Source organism: Cylas formicarius, unplaced genomic scaffold (assembly GCF_029955315.1).
Source record: "Cylas formicarius isolate icCylForm1 unplaced genomic scaffold, icCylForm1.1 PGA_scaffold_9__14_contigs__length_23061073, whole genome shotgun sequence".
NCBI classification, from domain to species: domain Eukaryota; kingdom Metazoa; phylum Arthropoda; class Insecta; order Coleoptera; family Brentidae; genus Cylas; species Cylas formicarius.
This window is the reverse complement of record NW_026844365.1, coordinates 19,013,533-19,031,073: the sequence shown is the minus strand read 5'-3', so window position 1 is coordinate 19,031,073 and position 17,541 is coordinate 19,013,533. Positions and strand designations below refer to the sequence as shown.

Genomic DNA, 17,541 nt, shown 5'->3' with positions numbered 1-17,541 from the left:
ATAACATTACACGGTGTCCATTAATACGTGGAGATTTTGAGAAAAATCGACTCTATGATTTCGATAGTATTCCGATAGTATTTAACAGATTTAATGAAACTTCAGAATTCATATTTAAAGAAATATTTAATAGTTAATTATCTAGCTTTATTGAAAATACTTAAAAACAAAAATAAATAATTAAAGTTTACAAGGTAACCAAAAAACTATAATTTATTTAAAATATATACTAACAAAAAACTTGAGAACTATGAACTTTTTAAATAGAAATATGAAAAACAACAAAAACAAACAGAAATGCAAAGTTTGGTTATACCTTAATGCGTCAAAAAAAAAGATTGTGATGTTATAACCAACTACATTTTTAAATATTTTGATATTTCTTTGTTGTTTCGATGCCAGGTGAACGAGTATTTTAAGAGGAACATTTTTAACTAAACTTTATTGACCGAATTAAAGAACACTTTTAAGTTACTTTTTTTATAGATTTATTTATTCAAATTTGTTACCTTGGTTAGTAGTTAGTCTATATATTTTAATTATTTGTTTTTGTTATTTGGTATTTTCAATCAAACTAGATAATTATCTAGTAAATGTTTCTTTAAATATGAATTCGGAAGTTTTATTAAAGATGTATTGTTAGCAATAGGTTTTGTTCGTATATCTAGAGTATTTTATTTTTAAAAGAAGTAGGATCATGTCTTTGCTATTTAAAAATTACTTAATATTGCCAACAAGTGACCTAATGTTTACAGCTTGAAATTCAACAAGAATTTATACGGGTGTTATCTTAAATCTCGAAAATCTCGGAAAGTAAGAAACATTTAAATATAAGATAAATTACAAACTTACCTTATTTTTTATCCTAGAATTGATATCTGAAAAAAACATGGGGTGTTCTATCTGAAAATATTGAGATTTTCTAATTGAATTCGGAAAAACGGTACCACCTATTTGGGACACCCTGTATAAGCTGAGGCGCATCTGTCAAACTGATTGACTTAGTCTTAGGTGTGTGGTGGCTGTACCTGGATCAGTAGCGTCACAACACAATTTTATATGGGGCAATCAAACAATGCAAAATTCGAATCGGAATTTCTTAAGAAAGTGACATTTATTTTAACTAAGGATTCCAAAAATGTCGACATATACAGGGTGCTCTATTTAAAATAACAAAGTTGATGTTGATGTCGGAGATGTGTATCAACAAAATTATAATAGTGTAAATCTTCAGGAGAGTCCAAGAAACTTTCGTACTTTTTTTCGCATTTCCTATGGGTTTCCAGATCGTATAGTGGATCCTTTTATTTGGCACACAATGCTCGGCGAAAAAGATTAAAAACGTACTTATATCCCGATTGTTAGTGTAAGTAGATAAAGTCCTAGGACGGCCCTGGAATGGTGACGGGTAAGTAGTAATAAACAGCAGGCAAAGTTAATCACGGGATCGGTTGTAAAAACACCATATTTCTGGTCCAAGTATAGTTTTAATTTGTAGACCTTAGTACCTGTGACATTATAATAGCTAAGTAAAATTATTTAAATGCACAATCATACCAAATCACGCGAAATCGTGTGGAAATCACAATTTTTACCGTGGTGGTTAACCCCTCGATATTTAGGTTGCTAACCAAAATAATTTAGAAATGTTTGCTGACCGTAAGCTACTAACCAACTAGCCATTTAAATAACCCCCCTTTAAAATACCCACTGCATGCACTCCGATGGTTTTTGGTCCACCAATCATCAAAAATGCTACAATCCCCGAGAGTGTCGCAAAAAACATCCCGCACAGTCTGCCTACCCCAGACGATCGGCGGATCCTCGGTCGCCCTCCCAAGCACCCCTACAGTTTTGAGTCTACGTTTAGCCCGCTACGCCTGCGCCCCCACATATATATCCCGCGGTCCCCGTTAAAAATCATTCCTTGCACTAGTAACAATCCGCCTAGCAAACGGGCCGCGTTCATTTTAACACACCGCGGGTCATGGCAACTGCGATGTAATCGTTTTGACGTTTTTCTTTCACTTCCCGTTGCGCGTTTGTTTCGCGTGTAGGCATCGGCGAGCGTGGTTCATTTGTTCCCGACGACGACGACGGCATCTGTTTTTGTGCCGCGGCCAGCCGTGATCGCCGGCATAACACCGGCCTTTCGTTTGACGGATTTTTTGACAAGTGCAGCAGGAAGCAGGAGACGATAACGAAAGGTAGGTCGGCGCGGTTAAACACTTCGCAGGAGGATTTTATCGACGAAACTAACGGGGGAGTTCTTTTGACCGGAGGAGTAACGGAGGTGGTGTGAATCGCGTAGATCGATGTTGGCAGTGTTGAAACGGAATACTATCGAGAGTGATAAATCGTAGGATTGGTGTGTTTCCTGGGTAATTTCGGCGATAGCTTTCCGGTTTTCTTTAAAGTAGAATGTTTTTTTTTAAACATGCTACGTGCTTGCTCCCAAGTCCTGTTTTGCTTTTGCAGTATTAAAACCAAAATCCTGAACGATAGTTAACTGGATATAATAATATTGAATATAAAGTATCCCCACTGTTATGGTTTGCGATTTATGGGTTAAACGTGTCAATTAATATGATGTAACATTTTATTATTTATTTACTTATCTCTTTGCAAAAGTATATGACCGAGGACCAAACATTGGTAATATTATTTATAAATTTTCTGGATTCATCCTGCATCGATTGTTGCGAACTTACTGACGTTTCGAAAATCGTCCAGTGGACGTCTTCAGAGATTAACTGAAACTGAATCGCATTCTACTCTGTACCTGCTTATACCTACTTTTTTCTTTGGGGATATCTTATCTAAAAAGTAAAATTTATGTTACGAAACCAAATTTGGTTGAGGATCTGAAAGATAGTTTTCGAAATGTTTGCAGTGTAATTCTCCCAGAAACTTTGCATAATGTGCACAAATTGATAGTTGATAAAATGATGACACTATTTATTGTTTTAATTTAACCTGCGGTTAAGCAATAGAAAAGTAATAAAACCTTTGCAAGCATTCATTTGACCGTCTTGGAGAAACTGACGAATCAAACGTTTTCAAACTTGATATGCTAATAGAACGTGAAAAGACCTTCAAAAAGAGGTATCACGAGACCCCTTTTAACATTAAGAAAATAATTCATGTCATGTCATGTCATTTTGACATTTTGGGATATTGTTTTTATGTCTTCATGTCAAATTTCATCGTGATATATGCAAGGTTACAAAAAATAAAAACGGGATCCCATCATTTACGTGGGCACTGTATATTATCACCAATCCTCTGAGAAGAAAGCCCTCGACATCTTCCATGTAAAACCAGAATTATGGAAACTGATGATACTTTTGGTCTTTGACCTCGTGTTCAAGAATCCGTACTAGATTTTCTTGGAAACTCTACGTTGATGATACTTTTGACTTTTGACTAGATTTTCTTAGTCATTTAAACTCTATACGTCCTTATATATTCTTATCAACAGAACATCAGACCTAACATTGGGTCACTTTTTTTACAGAAAACCTACCCAAACATTGTCAAATCACCATTCGACTCAAAAATCATCGGTTATCAACTCTCTTGTGTACAGAGCCGTAAAACTATTTAAACCCGATTCACTAAATGCAGAATTAAAACACCTTACATCTGCTTTTCTCTGTAATAATTTCCGTATTAGAGATATTAAGCTCTCCATCACAAATACACTTCACCACAACCTTCCAACTAGTTCGAAAGCAACCCCACACTTACTTTTAAGTAAGTTGTAAGTTGTCCTTACTTACATTCAAAACATCACTGACCACATATTAAAAGTTTCTTAAGAAATATAACGTCAAAACCAGATTTATCCCTTGTCAAAGACAAAATTCCATATGAGATTCCAGAAGTTTACAGCATTCGATGCATATGCGGCAAAGAATACATTGGAGAGACCGGAAGAAAAATATCAACCGAGCTCAAAGAACATGAAAGAGCCCTAAGACTACGACAAATAAACTCATCAGCAATTGCACAATCAGGAAATAATCTTAACCGCAACTCATGTTTCACCAATATGGGAATCAGTTATCCGAGACAACGTTCATGCTCTGCCCCCCTCAAACCATATATAAACAGAATAGAATGCGAGTTCAGTTAAGCTCTCACGAAGCTAACAAGATGATTGGCGAACGTTTTTAAATAGCCTGTGGAAGTTTCTTTCAAAATGATGTACATTTAAGACTTTTTCTCTTAATATGCAATCCGGGCACTGAACTTGCACTTGTACACAGAATGTACATCTTAGTCGCCTAATATATCAATAACCAAAAAGTAAAGCAATTTATTCACTTTTACAAGATTTAAATGTCGATTTCCTGATTTGTTTATCTAAAATCCAGTTATGAATCTTATTTTTTACCATCATATAAATAGCCATCCAAGACGGTAAAGTGTTGAAGATCTCTTGGGACTGGGGATGTGGAATTGACCGGTAAATTTTTTTTGTGTCAATTCACCAGTTGTTTAAAAAAATTTGATCGCATTGAGTGGAATATTTATCAAATCACCAGCTCCAACACTACTAGGGACCGAAAAAATACACGTCTTTGTGTGGAAAAACTTTTCTTATCTTCTGTTATAAAAATGCATGATCTTTTTGCATTTTTGAGAAATATCAAGAGATGTCCACAAGCGCTATTCCGAATCGTGCCATAATTATCATTTTAAGAATATTGACAGATTTACTCCCGAATTTTACGATATTTTCAACTAAGCTTAACCCAGACTTTTCTTTAAAAGCAAATAGCGTATTAATTGTGGAAAATATTTGTATTGATATTTTTGGAACCGTCTTTTAAATTTCTACAAATTACTAAGTGAAGTGATCCAATAAAAAGTGATATAAATTTTCTCTTCTGGATTTGCATGGTAGGCTTTCTGACTGACACGGTTTTTCTAGAAGAAAATTTTCGCGGCTAGGTAAAAACAAATTACCTATTTAAATAATTTACTAGGGTTAAGCAAGTCTTGTTATTATGTAAATTATTTTTAAAGCTAGATTTGTAATTTATTTTTGTTATCAATTTCTAAAGTAAGCATTAAAAAATAATAAATTAAAAAAAAAGAATTGTTAGGTTCTTAAAAACATAAATTAAATTGAATGTTAGCCCATATTTATACCTTTTCCTCAGTCTGTCAGGCAATTATCACATGTGCTTAAAACCATCTGCTCTGAACTTTAAAGCTTTATCGTCTAATCGTCTACAAAAATGCACTCCTTTTGAGTTTGTTTTTTCCAAGTTATCCAAAGTATACAACTCAAAGTTGGATTTTAAATTCCTAAAATTAATATAAAACTAATTTTTTAAAGTTATTTTCCCTATAAAACTACAATATGACATGTTTCGTTGCTTATTATATAAATTTAACATTTTTTTGATAAATAAAAACTCTCGAAACATATTGATTTTTTTTGATAAATCATAAAACACTGTATCACAAACGGCTTTTGAAACAAAATAAATCGTTAATTACTAATGATGAATGCCGATCCTCTCCAGTTGTTCTAATAAAGCTTAAGATTGTTTTTTGCTAATTAATCCTTGATTAAAAAGAAAATTCGAGAGGAAAATTAAAAAACATCAAATTTGATACAGATTTTTTAATATATAACAGCTATATTTCCTATGTTCCTACAAATACTAGTGTGAAATCTTGTTTAAAAAAGGTTTTTTTTGTAATTAGAGAAACAAATTTTATTAATAATCAATGTTTACATTATTTTATAGCAATAACGTTTTTATGAAGGGTGAATCAGCAAAATGACAGATATACAGAGAATTTCAATTTAATTCTTTACTAATGTCTACTAATATTCAACCATTTAAAATGTCACTTCTTTTCATTTAGATACATTTCTACCCTTTTAGGCTGCTATTTTTAACTAGTCTTAACTAGTATAAACGTTTCGAATGCAGAGGCGGTGGTCATCCTCAACAGGCATCGAGGGGTACTTAGTTCGCAGCGAAATGCTACTGTCTTAGCCCAGTATTTATGCTTCGTGAATGTTTGCGTCCTGCTCACTGATGCATCCACCGGTTTACGCTTGAATATACACAGTGTGACGCGGCTATCCTGCTGTGATTATCAGATGTCCTTGACTCATTGGAAGCCGTACCTCGTTGATCCCAAGTACCATATGTTTGTCTACTTGTCCTCGCCAGTACCGTGGAGGCACTTTTTAGAGACTGTAAACTGAATTAAAAATTTGAACTACGTATTTATATCACACCTACAATTGGTAGCGATAAAAGATGATGGAATTTTTATTATATTTGACCCGTGACCGAATCGAAGTTCCTTAAGTGACGGTTATCAATGCAATAGCCGAACCGTATGCAATCGTAATTCGTCATTTTCGCGGAGCGCTTGGGCATTAAAAATCTGATGTTGCGTTTAATATTAACATTATATTAATATTATATTAATATTAACATTAAGGATTGTAAAAGTGATGATAACCGGCACTTTGAGCCAACTTGTGTTCTCGGAGGAGGAGGAGATCTGGACATAGTGTCGTAAGAATGCTTCATCTAAACTAAATCCAGTTAAATTAATGAACTGTCAGCGACCATGTACGCTGTTTACCCTTTTTTGGTCCGTTTGAAGTAAGCACTAATCCAAAAAATGAGACAAACTTTAATTAAAATACGTTTTTACGTTGCGTTTGGCCAGTTTGAGTTGTCTGGAATATTCGGTTATTTTTCGTTTTTGCTTTGTGGATTATTGTGAGCTCTATGATGTATGTATGGTTCCTGGTTGTGCTCATAATATATTCTACAAGGAACATAAATCCAATTTTCGGCAACAAGAGCGAAGAGTATTTTATATAAATAAGTCTTAGAAGGTCCGTGATTTGCATTTTACAGAAAAACTAAGCTCCCTCGGAAGTGAGTACTTTAATATAAAAAATAAACCATTAACCATTAAATGTTTGGTTAAAACCGCATCCCCATATCTTCACTACCAACCGAGCCTTCTTCAATTTTCGGCCCTTTTCAAAATTGCCCATGACTTTTTTATTTATGAAAATTTTTGATTCGCGTAAAAACAGTGTTAGGGCATTTTTTTATGGCGAATGCAGTGGCCTACTCAAATTTTATTCTACAATTCTCCCTTATCTCATAAATGAATATTTTTATATGACAATCATAGTTGAAATGTCCGTGTCGAACCCTTTTCAGCCATAGATATTTTTTGGTATCTGTAATGAAAAAAGACCGAAATATATGTATAAATACTGGAACTTTAAAAACGATAAAACCAGTTTAAAATAACTAAAAATTTAATGTTAAATATTTGTTTAATTTTTGATTATTTAGAAATGAAAACAAAATTATAGTTATTTTAACCTAGTAAACAAAACACAATAAATGTTAAAATACAAAATATTATAATTTAACCTTTTACATTAATTATATTGAAATATTTTAACATACATGTTCAAATTGAGCGCCGCCTTATTCAATGCACTGAGTGCACCTTTTTCGTACTAAATGGCAACTATTCACTAACCCTATAGGATTGATATAACCAAACGCTTTTCGAGTGGCTTCCTTTAATTGTGCTTTGGTTTAAAAAATTCTGTCTTTAAATATAAGATCTTTTAATCTCCTCCATAAAACAATTCTAAAGAACTTAGATCGCACGATTCCGCAGGCCCCAGAATCGAGCCTCTAGTTTCAATCCAACATTGTCCAAACTCTTCAATTTAAAAGTTCACTTAAAATCCGTGCGGTGTGAGCAGAGCGACCATCTTGATAATAATAAATACTCTTCCAAGAATTAATGGCAAGTCTTCCAAAAATGGTAGAACATACGTTTGCAAGATTTTCATTAAAAAAATAAGGTCCCACAAATCCAACTCCGAAAATTCTTACATACATTGAACCCAAAGCGAGCTTGCGGATGTTGATACACTACAGTATTTTCTGTGCTCCAGCGATAGGAATTGTATCTGTTTCGTAACAGTCAATTCTCGTTTCACCACTTCAAACAAAAACGATTGTATTCTTATACCTTCATCCCCTTCATGTAATTGGTGGACTTTTATGGTAAGATGGGGCTTGAAAGTGGTCAAAGCTTTAGTTAGAGGATATGCTTGGATTTCCAATACTTTTAATTTAATTTATTTAAATAATTTATTATTTTTTATTATTTTTAACGTCCCAAATGTTCGCTTGTCTATTGGTGCCCCTCTGGATATGCATTGAAATAAAGTTCTTTGACTGTCTCTGCGTTTTTTTTATCATATCATACTATTCATGATTTTTGTACATTTAAATTGCTAGATGAATAAAAAGCACAGTTGTTTTCATTTATGACAAGGTGCCTTAAAAAATGCCCTAAACATAAATAAAAAAGTTATGGACAATTTTGAAAAGGACCGAAAATTGAAGAACGCCTTATATGTCGGTTGGTAGTGAAGATATGGCGTTGGGGTTTTAACCATTAAATGGTCTCAAAAATCGAACCCTTGACATCTAAGTCGATTTTGCTACATTTTGTTCAGAAACTGCTTTTTTTTAAACACTCCAATTACGATCGCCATGTTGTCAATGCCAATTATGATCGTCATTTGACAAAAGATATTGAAAACTTTTATTTCGAATGAGACGCATGGTCACCTCCTATGTGAAGTCACTGATCTGAATTAAGAAATGAGGAATGAGGGCTAGTGGAAGGTGTCATGTTACCCAGACATTTCCTTTGTCTATGCTTTCGAATGTCCTCGAGTACGACTAAGCTCGTAGCCACGAAAAGAGCATAGCGAACGATTAAAAATGAGTCCGTTTACAAGTCAACGTGTTACAGGCATCACGGAATTAATTGTCTAAACAAAAGCACCGCCGCTACATAAACAATCCGGTTTAAAAAGATACCGACATACAAAATTCTATTTATTCACAGCCTTCGAGGTGCTCAAAATAAAAATACTTATGTAATGAAAGGGTGGTGACAGCCCGCATCTGGTGAAAACAAAAACGAGGAAACAAAAGAACGTCGCTTTTCCGCTTTCGAGTGGGTAACGCATTGTGGCACGTTTAACGGCTCCTAAAGGTTTGCTCTATTTGTCTCTGTTGTCTAATTTTCGTTTTTGTTCTGGTAAGATAGTTGTTAAACTGCGTTCGCAAACTTACTATAGTCGGTACGATTTGTGATGACATAGTCGGCTATAAAATGCCAGACAGAATAAAATAGATTGTTCATCTTGCTTCCACTTGCTTCCGCCTTAAATGTCGATCTAATCAATGCAAGACAGTCGTCACTAACGATCGCCATTATATTACTTGGGAGGAATAGAGACAGAATCAGATGTATTTAATTTAACCACTACGCCCATACTCAGAGATGGATTAATGTATTTTCCATGTAATAATGGGGTCGTTCTTAAGCCTTGTTTTTCTATCGTGCGTACCACTGTGGAACTTTCGCAAAATGCATTTGATTTTATTATGCATACAGCCAGTATAAATAATAAAATTTGTGCAAATAATAGCGTTGTCGAATGAAATTTTTTCAAATATCTTGCGTACGGAAAGTTTTAGTATGTTTTAAATTTTTTTGCCTACAAACAACGCACTCTGTATATAATTCAAACAATGTTCGAAATAGAGGTTAAAGCCCTGGATCTCCCACGTTTCCTGGTATATGATTTTTTCCAATAGAGTAAGTGGTTTTCAAGGAAATACTTGGTTTCTGAAACCATGCAGTACGTGGTAATAGTAAATGACGTAATGGCGCCTAGATTGAGGGCGAGAAATGGTGATTGACCGTACATACAAAATTTGTACTCTAAGAGCCAGTGGGCGGCTACCTGCATGTATTTGACCAAACCTGGGTTTTTGTACATTGAGGCCCCTATACCTACTATACATGATGTGAGGACCCACTAAGCCCAAAGCGGTGGACCCAGGTACTGCGCAGGTGACACAGGTATTGATTTTTGGCGAATTTTAAATATATTTGACTACTACTGCCGTTTTGAAATCTTAAAATATATTATTATTATTATCGAAAAATACTAATGGCAGACCATTAGCATGCGGTTAACATTATGGCAGACAGTTTTGAAAATGCTCAAAAAATTAAAATTTTAAAAGTATTTGACCAGATCTGCCAATGAGATATATTATTCGTTATAGTCTTAAAAACTTATATTAATAACGGCAGACGTTTTTATTGAGTACACTCCTCAGTATATAACAAAATCTTTACTACTACACGGACAGATGTATGTATCTTTTTTCTTTCTCCTATGTATTACTATTCTACTCATTCCAGCTTATAGCATTTTATTTTATAGCTACTACCACTTAAATAATTTAGGGTTTATACCTGAAATGGCTCTGTTATAATCCCAACCTAACGGTTTTTGTCAGATGTTTTCAGTATGTTTGTGAATCTCTATTCAGATGCCTAGTGTTTAGTGAATTTAATAAAATACACAGTGTTGCTTCATGTTATTTTTCTTTAATTAAACCATTATTCGTTAAATATCTCTGAGATTATGTGCAGCGAAAAAGAACTAGTGAAGTGTGTTTTTTGTGTCACAGCAAAGACTGAGAAATTATTGACATTTTCAAAAGAGACATGGAAAAATGTCGGCAAATTTTGAGGTTAAGAAAACATTATAAATTAAAATACAATGAAATAATTCTACAGGACGAAATTTTTGATTCTGCATATCACAGTAGTTGTTACAAAGCGTTTACGGCTTTAAAAAAAATTGCAACCGATCTCAACAAAGAAGCTGTATTACAACCCACTACGTCGTCGTCTGCAACTCAATAGCTCAATAACTGATGATACAATAGTACTTGATAATCTTGTTAAAGACGTAAACGTTTCTGAGACAGATGAAATCGTAAAAAAAGATATTGGCGCTGAATTAGATCAGTCTTTGGCGGAAGGACCCTCTGTAGTACCGTGAGTAGTTACAAAGCTTCGGATGTGAATGAAAATTTTAGTAAAAAAATACAAAATTTTGTCGCAACCTCAATACCACCAGAGTGAACTTTACCAACAACTTCTGAGAGCCCATTACATTTCAACTATTTGGAACAACGCTTACAAAAAGCAACCTTAAACCTTAGACCCATTGGAGTATGGTTGGAATGAGGAGAACAACACATTTGTCTTTAAATGGTTCGATAGAGATCAACTTCCATCTTTTGTTAGCGACTTAATTACCAATGTCCCTGGTAAGTTGATAAAAATTAATTCTTTATCAAATATATTCGGATCAATTTACTAATTATATATATTTTACAATTTACGGTTTATTTTTACAGAGTCGGATTCAATGGGTGATGAAGAAGAGTTAACCTATGACAAATATGACTCCGACACCTTTCAAGTTTTGTCTTAAATAAAAAAAAAAATGAAATACACATTTGAATTGTTTTTTGTTTATTATTTATCATCAATCTTATAAATTTTAGTATATAAAGTACAAAAAAGTATTAATTTTATACATATAGTGATAAAATTAATTATAAGTGAGATAAATTTATGTAAAACAGCGATCGTAATACATATACATCTGACTGGGTAATAGTAAAGATTTTGTTATCCACAGAGGAGTGTACTCAATAAAAACGTCTGCCGTTATTAATATAAGCTTTTAAGACTATAACGAATAATATTTAATCTGATTTAATAGCGAAAAGAACGATTTTTCGGGTCTTTTAGATTTTTGTCTATAATTGAAAAACCTTGTATATAATGGAAAAAAGGCCTGAAATAAAAGTTATGGACCCGGATCTCCTGCATTTCCTGGTTCACAAATTTTTCTGATCGGGTTAATAGTTTTCGATAAAATATTTTTTTTCTGGAATATACCAACAAAATTTTCGAAAATTTTTAAAAAATGGTTTGCGAAATTTGAGTAAGTCCTTTTTTAACATATGAAATGCGGATGTGGACTTCTACCCTTCTGCCAAATCTTAATTCGATTGCTGCAAATTTAAGACACCTGTTTATTTTTGAATATACCACTTAATATCTTGAACACCTTGAATAACAGGTGAAAATCTTAAATTCAAAAGTTTTAGCTGTCAATGCGGGCTATATCGTCATGTAAAAGAAACCGACTTGCAAAACACGGTCTTTTAATTGTAGCCCCTTTTCAATAATGGGGGGGACCCATTTTTCAATTTTTTGAATTTTCCGTCGCACTCTGTACATTTTTAAAAATTTTTGAGGAATAAAATTTTATGAAGCCGAATTTTCTGCGTCTTCTTGTTTAAGAATTTTTTGGGTCGCGTAAACCGTTTTCAATGGGTTCCGTTAGGGGACCAAGCGCTATTCGTCTGCCAAATTTGAAGTCTATAGCTTAAAATTTCGGACACTTATCGTGTTACATAGCAACGTCCAGAAAACAGTCGAAAATTGACAAAAAAAAGATGGACGCAGCTATTTTCACATATATTATGCACCCCATGTACGATAAAAAGGAGCAAAATTTGAAGCGTGTAGTTCAAACCGTTCGGAAGTTATCGCCGAAAAACCCTGGACCAGAGAACGCAGAAACGGAAAACGGAGAACAGAAAAAAAATTGTTTTTTGACGCTGATTCGATCTGTACCAATCGCGGTCCTGTAAGATCCATTACCGAGGTCTGAAAAAAATTTACTAGCGCTTATACTTTCGAAAAATTCGATTTCATCGATTTTAAGAAAGTAACAAGAGGTGGTAGAGTTTTCGAACGATATACCGTTTTTAACTTTGGTAAATTTATATGAATTTCTAACCGCAGGTCTACCTCGCTTGAGTTTCTCTTTGTAACCCCTCAATAAATAGATTCGCAAATCCACAATGACGTTCCAGAACCGTACTTCGGTACTTCATGCATACAAATGGTACTTCTTATCAAACGTTCCCGTCTTAAGAACATCTCGGACGTTAATTTTATAGCTCCACTTTCCCCAGATGTCGATTTCAGAAACAGAAACACATTTACAATTATAATTTTGACAGCAACCCCCACATGTGTCCCAGTCTTTGATCCATTTGAATTTGACGGATGTTCTTCATCAGCGATTATTACGTCACCGACCACAATCTCAACTTCTTCGTCGCTGGACTGACTGACTGACTAACAAAATTGAATAACGTTGGTATTTGGTAAGAAATAAATTGTAATAAAATGTATATGGCACCTCAATAAAAATGAGATTTACAAAAAGCACACTAATATGAATATAACAGTTTAATCAAAGATGATTTCCGTACTCTTAAAATACAACAGTCCGCACAGCTTGTGGTACACGTCCTGAAAAGAATGATCCCTCCTGCTTTACAACTTTACAACTTCTTCCGAAGTCAAAACCATAAAAGTTTGTAAAATCTGTATATCGTTTGGAGAAGTCTACCGTTATATCAAGTGTATTTTCTTTTTCTCAGTTTTTTTATTATACTTTTAGTATATATAACGACTCCAATTTTCTTTGGTTACTGTCTGGGGAGCTGCCTTCCAAACATATACTACTGCAGTATCATCGTGCCTCGCCTCACTTTCAATATTTTTATTAAAAATACTATGCACTGAGCCCATACCAATTCTGTGACATTAAATATATTGGGTTGTTCGGAAAGTCATTTCGTTTTTTTTGGGGAACATGAAAGACAGTTTTTCATATAATGAATAAATATTTTATTAAATTATATATTGGCCATTCTGGTCCAACACCTTTTGCCATCTTTCTGGCAGTAACATAAATCCCCTCTCATAAAAGTTTTGGTCCTTGCTGGCAAAAAACTGGTTCAGGTGGTTTTTGACATCTTCATTTGAGGTTAAGGTTTTGCCATCCAAAAAATTTTGCAGGGACCGGAACAAATAGTAGTCGGAAGGCGCCAGATCTGGAGAATATGGTGGATGTTGCAGTACGTCCCATTCAAGCTGTAAAAGTTTTTGGCGAGTGACCAAACTTGTGTGAGGTCTCGCATTATCCTGGTGGAACACTACACCCTTCCTGTTGATTAATTCGGGCCTCTTCTCTTTAAGTGAATCATTCAATTTGTCCAGTTGATGACAATAGACTTCTGAATTAATCGTTGTATTGTCCGGCAAAAGCTAAAAAAAAAACGATTCCTTTGACATCCCACCAAACGGAGAGCATCACCTTTTTTTGGTGAATGTTGGCTTTTGACACGCTTTGAGCCGGTTCATCTTTTCTGCTCCATGACCTCTTGCGTTTAACATTGTTGTATACAACTCATTTTTCGTCCCCAGTAATAATCCGCTTCAAAAATGGATCATTTTCTTGACGTTTGAGGAGCGAATCACACACGTCAACGCGACGACACAAATTTCGCTCCGTAAGGACATGGGGCACCCACACATCGAGCTTCGAGGTTAAGCCCATGCCTTTCAAATGGCCATAAACAGTCGAATTCGACAAATTTAATCTCTCACCGATCTCTCGTGTGCTTATTCGCCGATTTGCATCAACTAATGCCTTTATCGCATCTTTGTCAGCTTCCACCGGCCTTCCAGACCGTGGTGCATCTTCGACATCAAAATTGCCGGATCAAAATTTTGCAAACCAGTTCTGGCACTGGCGTACTGTTAACACGCCTTCTCCATACACATCCGTCAATTTTTTTCTCGCTTGGATAGCATTTTTACCTTTTCTGAAGTAAAAAAGTAAAATATGACGAAAATGCTGCTTATTGCTCTCCATATTTAAAAAGGCACCAACCAAAAGCTACTGCGTAGAATTAATAGAACTTTTTCACACACAAGCCTTGCAATATCAGCTCTCAAGACATATAATGGTTATGCGGCTTAAGTGTGAAGTTGGTTTCGAAAAAACGTAATTAAGTCCTCTGACGTTAAAAAAACGAAATGACTTTCCGAACAACCTTATACAATGGTAAGGAAGCAATCTTAAAATTTGATGACCCATTTCAGCAATTATTTCGTCTGTGGTATACGGCAAGTTGGTTTTGTAATTTTTGACAATTTTGAACAACTCACATTTTAGACCATTTTCTGGGTAATTAATCCGCTTACGGCGCAGCTAATTGATAGTTTAGTCTTTTCTTGTCGCATTTGGTACACTTTCTCTAAGTCAGTTTTTCAAAGAGGCGACCCTGTTTTGTTGTGGAAAGTACTGTAACTGTCCGGTAATTGGTGCTATCTCCGTCGAGTGTACGACACCCGAGTGTAACAGACAAAGGAAGAACACTGGCAGATAAATGGGTGGGTTTTGCAATTATTAGTATACGAGTGGAAGTAGGTAAAATACTGAGGCACCTTGGCTCTTGGTTTTTTGACTATGTGATGCCAAATCGAACCGACTATAGGAGTAAGGCGTGCTGTATTGGTTATCCTAAACACGTTTTTAATAACAGGTCTAATAATTAAGTTACCCGCGAGGTTTTTTTCATTTGAAAGTGTTTTGAATATGTCGTTCAAGGATTCACAAGTTGTTTGGTTAAGATACCAAAAACCGCTTAATTCCAACCAACTTAACAAAAGATTGTATATATTTACTCGCAGTATAATTTGCTATTACAAGTGCAACAGTGCGTATCCATATCAGGAGTTTCTGAATGAAAGGCTTTTGCACAATTCTTATGTCAATTGATCAATAACTTTAATGACGTTCCTGAACTACTACAAGGACTAAGATTTATGTGCCCCGATCTTCATTGGCTAAAATATCTATAACCTAGTTCGGGGTTATAACATGCAATAAAACAAGTGCAATTTGTTTAAAACAAAATTTTAATTTTTTTTATAATCAGTTTGTTGATTTTCCCCATTCTAAAAACTGTCCCATGTTTACATACAAAACTCATATGGTTCGCACATGTCAGTGACAAGTAAAAATCTGATTCAACACATATTTTTGACACAAATTTGGATTTAGTTGGAAAAGTAACTGAAATAATTTTAATATCAACTGAAGTGACTACACTTTCCACGACTCGCTTTTGGAAAACAACAAAAATCTATTTAAATTTCCTTTCAATTTAAATTTATACTATAATAAAATATAGCATGTTGAAAGGCGATTGTATTAAGTAGGTATTATCGAAACTGAAAATTGAAAATGTTCACGCCAAGGTTATATATATACTTGGTATTTTTTAAGTACCTTGCCAAAATTTCATTCATCTTAGTCAGAAAGTACAATTCTTAAATACACAAATAAAATACAATACAATACAATACACAGGAATAATTTACTTTCGGACTCCCAAATAATAAAGCCTATTCAAAACTATAAACATTTTCGTACAGTTTCACTTCCAGCAAACGGTGTTATAATTAATTACAAACTGTCTAATTAGAGAATTAGTGCAAAATCTCTTTTCCTAGTAAATGTTTATTTATTTACATTTATAATAGTGATCTAAGGTCTTGCTTCAATCATTGAAATTGACAATTGGAAAAAAGATATATTAAAAAATTGTATAGTTACTTTTAAAAAAATAATTGTTTATTTGAAATTTTCAAAAAAAATATTTGAATTATTTATACTAAAATCGTTTGTATCAAATAAATATTTACCACCCCTTTTTAACGGGTGGCCATGTAATAAATGTTTGTTTGATTCAAATTAATATGTTTTTTGAATTCTCACAAGTATTATTTAATTGAAATACACCTTTATTGGTTTTAAAGAATTGTTTGTTTCTTAACAATTTATAATTTGTTTGATTCAATACAATAATGCATTTCTGCATTTAGTTTATTTTCGATTTGTTTTATTGCGACCGAGGATTTCATTATTTCATTATATATATATATATATATATATATATATATATATATATATATATATATATATATATATATATATATTCTAGTTTGTGAGTTCTTGGATCCCTTTTTTATATTTTATATATTCTTAAGAAATGATTCTTGTGTTTTTTTTGGCCCTTTTAGTGAAATTCAAATAAGTTTCTGTTACTTGTGAAAAATTTTATTTTTTGTGACGTTTCGGTCATCAAGACCTTCTTCAGACATTTAATTTTAACCTACAAAAATGTATTTCTAAATAGAATTATTTATAGCATTGTTTTCCTGGTCATAAATAAAAACATAGATAAAGATGTGTATAGGAGTCAGCAAAATAGATTGAAATGATTAAAAATTACTAGTGCAACAACCAGCGACCTGCCTGTAATATTTGTCACGGGATCATCGATTTCCAGTGTTATTGCACAGTTAGTAATGGAAGATTTGGAAGAATCCGTACTAAAAAATATAAATCTTAATATCTCCCTATTTTATCGTTATGTTGATGACTGCATAAGTGCTGTCTCAAAAACTGAAATCAATGATATTCAAAAGAATTTTAATTCATACAACGACAAACTTCAATTTACAATATATATATATATATATATATATATATATATATATATATATATATATATATATATATATATATATATATATATATATATATATATATATACAATTATAATAGTTGCTCACCAGCAGATCACAGATACCTCGTTTAATGTGAATTCTGTCACTAAT

General features: G+C 33.5%; 1 protein-coding gene across 1 annotated transcript in view; it reads left to right on the top strand.

Moving 5' to 3' along the window:
• Window positions 1-1,920: 1,920 nt before the first annotated feature.
• The window catches only part of LOC132707903 (uncharacterized), a 184,591-nt gene continuing 168,970 nt past the window's right edge, over window positions 1,921-17,541 (top strand). Inside the window, exon 1 of the mRNA XM_060679926.1 lies at window positions 1,921-2,207. The gene's annotated coding sequence lies outside the window, so the exon portion shown is untranslated. The remainder of the gene's footprint in view (window positions 2,208-17,541) is intronic.